Source organism: Castor canadensis, chromosome 8, assembly GCF_047511655.1.
Source record: "Castor canadensis chromosome 8, mCasCan1.hap1v2, whole genome shotgun sequence".
NCBI lineage: Eukaryota > Metazoa > Chordata > Mammalia > Rodentia > Castoridae > Castor > Castor canadensis.
In genome coordinates, this window is record NC_133393.1 from 51,416,050 (window position 1) to 51,422,797 (window position 6,748).

The following is a 6,748-nucleotide window of genomic DNA, read 5'->3' on the forward strand; positions in this document are numbered from 1 at the left end:
ACACATATATGATTAATTTTCTTTCCTTTTTCAGTTTTTTCTTTTTTGGCAGTACTGGGGTTTGAACTAAGGGCCTCAGCTTGCTAGGCAGGTACTCTATCCCTTGAGCCACTCCAAGAGCTGATTAATTAATTTTCAACAAATCTGTCAAAGAAATTAATTGCATGGAAAGAATACAATCTCTTCAACAAATGGTGGTGGGAAAATTTGACAGCCATATGCAAAAATATGGATTTCTACATTTAGTCATTTTATATAATTTTAATATTCAAAAACCACTGCAAAAGGAAGTACAGACCCAAATATAAGAGCTAAAAAAGCATAACTTGTAGAATAAAATATAGGAGAAAATCTTAATGATACTGAGTTTGTAAAAGATTTCTTCAATGTGGAATAAAAAACAAGATCAAACCATAAAACAAGAAACCAACACATTGGTTTTTATCAGAATAAATGAGGCTGGGGGATGTGTCTCACTGGTAGAACACTTGCCGAGCATGCTCGAGACCTCAGGTTTGGTTCTCAGAATTGCAAACAAACAAACAACAAACAAAACCCAAAAAACCTCTTTGCTCTTCAGAAGCAAGCCATAGACAGGAAAGTATTTGCAAGACAAATATTGACCAAGGACTTTTATCTTGAATATGTAAAAACTACTTATTACAGAGTAAGAAAGTAAACAGCTCAACTTTTAAAAATGGGCAAGAGATTTGGCCAGACACTGCAGCAAAGAAGATGCATGGCTGGCACATAAGCACGGGAAAAGACACTCAGCATCATTAACCATTAGGGAAATTCAAATTCAATCCACAATGAGCCATACACCCACTAGAATGAATACCATTAAAAGCTTTGAATCTGGGTGTGGTGGCTCATGCCTGTAGTCCCAAGGCTGAGGCAGGAGAACTGTGAGTTCCAAGTCAACCTGAGCAAGACCCTTTCTAAAAAAAAAAAACTTAAAAAGATTGATCACACTAAATGTACACTGCTGGTGGACATGTAAACTAGTCCACTACTTTGGAAAAAAATTTCTTAAAAGGTTAAATATATATCTAACATATATCTAACATAGGACCCAGTCATGCTACTTGTACGTATTTACCAGAAAAGAAAGCATATACCAACACAAAGACTTGTACACAAAAGTTCATAGCAAAAAATTGGACACAGCCAAATGTCAACCAGTAGGTGAATGAATAAGCAAAGTGCAATAAATCCATATCATAGGAAATAATTCAGCAAAAAAAATAACCAAACTGATAACATTCAATAGCATTGATGAATCTCAAAAATTATGCTTAGTCCATTTTCTGCTGCTATAACATGATAGTACAGAATGGGTAATTTATAAACAATACAAGTTTCAGAAGTTGTGGAGTCCTGGAGCATGGTGCTAGCATCAGGTGAGGGTGGTTTGCATGCAGAAGGGCAAGTGAGCACATGAGACAGAGACAGGAAGTAGGCTGAACTTACCCTTTTATCAGGACCTCGCTCCCAATGTTAATAAGAGCAAGCCTCATAGCCCCATGACCTCTGAAAAGCCCTAGATCTTAACGCTGTTATAATAGAAATTCAATTTCAATACAGTTTTGCAGAAGACATTCAAACCATATCATATGCTGAGTGAAAGAAACCAGAATCCCCCCCACCCGAAAAGCACACATTGTATGATTCCATTTATTAAAATTCTAATAATTGCAAAAAATCCACAGTGTCAGAAAACAGATCAATGATTTCCTAGGAATGGGGCTGGAGGTAGGGAGAGAAGGATTATAAAAGGGAATGAAGAAATTTGGGGGCTGCTCACTATGTTGATTTCACAGGCATATAAATATGCCAAAACTCAGCAAGTTGTATACATTAAATATGTATAGTCTCTTTCATGTCAATGCACCCCAACAAAGCTGATCTGACAATCTCTCTGATCTATTGCTTCTTTTTCCAGTAACACTAACACCATGGAGGCTCAGGTCCCATTGTGTATCACCTCTGTTGAATGGTGACACCCTCATAGATGTTGACTATTTCATCCCACCAGCGACTCATTCTACAATGCCACAAGATTAGCTTCCTAAGATTTAGCCAAGAACATACCAATACTCTGCTTCAAAATCTTTTGTAGGGCCCATTTTCCATTGATTTAGGGACATAGTAGCTCTGTGTGCTGGAGACTTCATATACATTATCTTCTTTACAGTAATCTTTTAATATAAATACTATAACCTGCATTTCCATTTTGGCTTTGGGGCTTTTTTGTTTGTGGTGCTGGGGACAGAGCCCAGGGCCTCATGCATGCTAACTAGGCATGTGCTTTACCACTGAGCTACTCCCCTAGCCTCCCTGTCCCTGTGTTCAGACAAGTTGAAGGACTTGCTCAAATTCACACAGCCATACCAGGAAAGAGAACCCCATGTCTGTATGACCGTAGTACTCTTTATCATCCCTTTACAACTACACAAGCATAAATTACTCGGCTTGTGATGTTCACAGAGGTGTATACCTAACCTCCCCCACTGTATCTGTCAATAGTGTACCTTATATCACCTATATTGTCAAGCCATTTAAAATTGCCATTCTGTTGGTCAAAATGGCAAAATGTTAATAATTTCAAATGGCTCAAGTATATATTAATATGTATATATAGTTACATAATATAAATACATTGTTACATTTTATATATACATCCATATGTGTTTTAGGGATCCCATTAGACGTGTCTACAGCCATCTTGGTCATAACCACCATTTTGCCTACCAGGTGCCTGTAGCATGCATCCCAAATCCTATAGGTCAAAGTCAGTTATGATAGTCAGCCAAGCACATTGTACAGATCACCAGTACTGATGTCACTTTCTAACTGACAGTGGATATGTTAATATTTTTTGAAAGCTGCATGCCAGTGGCTCAGCAACTATAATCCTAGCTACTTGGGCAGCTGAGATCAGGAGGATAGTGGTTCAAGGCTAGCCCAGAAAAACAGTTCACAAGATCCCATCTCCAAAATAAGCAGAGCAAAATGGGCTGGAGGTTTGGCTCAAGTGGTAAGAGCACCTGCTTTTTGTAAGTATGAAGCCCTGAGGTTCAAACCCCAGTCCCACTAAAGCCAACAAACCAACCAAACAACAACAAAAAACCCCAACTTTTTGAGAAAGGTCATGTACATTCTGGTTGGCCACATCTTGCCTTTGTCTAGCTTTGTGTATAAACTCTTTCCTCTGCCCTGGAGTGTGGTATCCACTTGGCTTGCTGCCGTCCAAGACATGCTTCTACCCATAAGTCCCCTGTAAATTTCACTTTATGTGAACCTGGATCTGTCTGCCTTGTTCTTCTCATGGCATCTTCCACCTTTGGTGCGCAGCCTTCATGCACTGGGACTGTGTTTTTCTGAAAGATGTGTATATGTGTGTGTGTGCATACATGCAAATATTTTTATATATCCTGTACTTGTATATATTCTATGTCAGTAGTTCTCATTCAAGGCGATTTTGCCCAGTGACCCTAGAGGACAATTGGCAATGTCTGGATACATTCTTTGTTGTCACCACTTGTACCTAGTGGGTAGAGACCAGAGATGCTGCTACACATTGGACAGCTACAACACATTGGACAATCACAACAAAAAATGATCTAACTCCAAACAGCTGAGAAATTCTTTCTCTACTGAAACAGACTGTTGATGCCTTTTCTTCTTTCTACCATCTGGGCCTGCTGAAATCCTACTTAGCCTCCAAGTCCCCTATCAAACGATTCCTCTACCTGAACCCATTTCCAACTGAGAGGCATCCTCACTCACATTCTTGCTTTCTTGCTCTTTGTCGCTCTTTGCCTACAACCTCCCCTAACACTCACCACATTCTTCTTTGAGTTATCATTGGTCTTCCTGACTGCAGATCTCAGTCTCCTGGAGGACAGACCCACTTCTTACTTCTCCTGGTATCTAGTAATTTAGCTAAAACACAAAGCTGACCATGAGAAGTTCTGTAACATTGCGTTGGCATATTCTACTGTCTTGCCCACTGTTTTCACAATCCTTAGACCTAGCCAGTGCTGTCCCAATGAATCAGGGACATGAAGTTCATGTGTATGGTGAAAGGCAGCAGCTCAGTGCAGGGCACCATCCACTTGGAACAGATGGCAAATGGGCCAGTTGTGGTACAGGGATGTATTATAGGATGGCTGAAAGCCAGCATGGATTCCATGTCCATCAGTTTGGGGGTAATACACAGGCTGTACCGGTGCAGGTTCTTTCTTTAATCCTCTATCCAAAAGACATGATAGGCCAACAGATCAAAGGAGGCATGTTGGAGACCTGGAAAATGCAACTGCTGGTACAGATGGTGTGGCCAATGTATCCACTGAAGATTTGCTCATCTTACTCTCAGGAGAACATTCCATCATTGGCCACACAATGGTTGGCCATAAAGCCAGACAATTTGAGGAAAGGTGAAAAGATGAAAGTGCAAAGATAGGAAATTCTGGGAGTCATTTGACTTGTGATGTAACTGGGATCACTCAAGGAAATTTTCCTACCATGTAGGCTGAGTCTCAGTAATTCATCTGTTATCCTGCTAGCTGTAGAAATTTAACCTGATAAACATTAAACACTGTAATCTTAAAAGTAGAAAGAAAGAAAGAAAAAGTTCTATAATATCTAAAGATACTATGCCAGCCAGTTGGCGTATGAGGACAGAGATTCATTCTTGTTGGAAGACTTGTTCTAGGAGATGGCATTGAACATGCCTGTTACTACAGAATTTTCTCTCACACATAAAGTATCAACCCTTTTGCAATTTTGTGTGAAAGTGAAATCCTGGGCTCAAGTGTCCTCCCACCTAGGCCTCCTGAGTAGCTGGGACTACAGGCTCTCACCAGTGCGCCCAGTTCATAAGTGCTTAAATTTAAGCTCTCAATCTTTAGGAATCTTTAAGTTTTCTGTACTTATTGTTGTGATGGCTTTCTGAGACTCTAGATTTTATAAGATTAAGGATCACAGCTATTCGTAGATCATAGCATCAAGTCTTGGGATTATTTACGTCTGCATCTGTCAGTGAAAAATAACACTGCCTTGCTGGGATTCACTGAGGCCTAAGGTACCCACTACTTTACAAACACTGTGCAATAGTCTTAATTTATCTGAGAAGGATACCCTTTTAATGATTAAGAAATGCTAACACCTAAGAGTTCAGCAGCCTGCATTTACATAATTGTGGCCTCAAGCCTAAATTCTTTTTTTTTATTGTTTTATTTTTCATATGTGCATACAAGGCTTGGGTCATTTCTCCCTCCTGCCCCCACCCTTTCCCCACCCCAGCCCCTCAATACCCAGCAGAAACTATTTTGCCCTTATCTCTAATTTTGTTGTAGAGAGAGTATAAGTAATAAAAGGAAGGAACAAGGGTTTTTGCTAGTTGAGATAAGGATAGCTACACAGGGAGTTGACTCACATTAATTTCCTGTGCATGGGTGTTACCTTCTAGGTTAATTCTTTTTGATCTAACCTTTTCTCTAGTTCCTGGTCCCCTTTTCCGATTGGCCTCAGTTGCTTTTAAGGTGTCTGCTTTAGTTTCTCTGCGTGAGGGCAACAAATGCTAGCTAATTTTTTAGGTGTCTTACCTATCCTCACCCCTCCCTTGTGTGCTCTAGCTTTTATTATGTCAAGCCTAAATTCTTACAGTTCCCAGAGTTATCCTGGGAGTTTCCCTCTTTCAAAAGAAACATTGAATGCTTCCATGAATGACTCAGCAGAGTCTAAAAGAAGGGAGTGGCGTGGAAACTTCCTGACCAGGCCTTGCTTCTTTATTACCTTGAATCACACCTGCTCCCCAAGTTTACACCTGAGTCATTCTTTGACTTCATGACTGACAGACTCCCAGTTGTCTCTCAACCCCCATCCTGTCCTTGTTATTTTTCATATGAACAATCTCAGTTTCTCTTATCCCACCTTTGGTAACAGTCTATGATTCACAGTACAGCTATGAATTCATAGTATAAGGTCATAGGTCACAATATAGAATTTTAATCTGATCAAGTCGCTCTTTTGACTGAAAATCTTCCATGACTGGCCATTGCTTACAAGCCACTCCCACCAAGTATTAATCTGTTTCTCCATGCCAGGTATTTCCCTTTCTGTCTTTTCTCCCACAGTATCCAGGAACACCCCTATTCTACAGGGAAACAAAAAAGACTTTCTCAAAAACTGACTTTATTGTAGTTGTTTTTAACTGCAGCCACAAAATGAAAGGACTTTGAGGCATATTTGAAGCGCTAAGTTCTTTTTATTGCAAACTCTTGATAAGACTGGGGCTGGTGTGAAGGATGAGAGACTATGGTAGTAGAGGAAGAATTGGCACAACTAAGGTGAGAAAAGAGTGAGGTCCCTGTGCAGTAATAGTGAGCTGGAGGAACCAGAGAAGAGTGGAGATAACTTGAGCCAAACTAATTGCCTTGGGCCAGGTGGCAGTATCTCATGCCTATAATCCTAGCTACTTGGAAGGCTGAGATTGGGAAGATGGAGGTTAGAGGCCAGCCAGGCACTAGACACAATCTCTAAAATAACCAGACCAAAATGGACTGGAGGTGTGGCACAATTGGTAAAGTACCTAGCAAGTGCAAAGCCCTGAGTTTAAACCTCAGTACCACCAAAAAAAAACCCCAACCAAACAAAAAAAGACCAAAACAAGAAAACCCTAATTGCCTTGGACAGCTTTTTCTTCAACAGCCCTGGGTGCAGACAGAGCCCTAAAGAGATG

General features: G+C 40.3%; 1 pseudogene; it reads left to right on the forward strand.

Annotated features, from left to right (window-relative positions):
• Window positions 1–4,067: 4,067 nt before the first annotated feature.
• On the forward strand, window positions 4,068–4,536 carry LOC141425903 (superoxide dismutase [Cu-Zn]-like; annotated as a pseudogene).
• The last annotated feature ends 2,212 nt before the right edge of the window (window positions 4,537–6,748 follow it).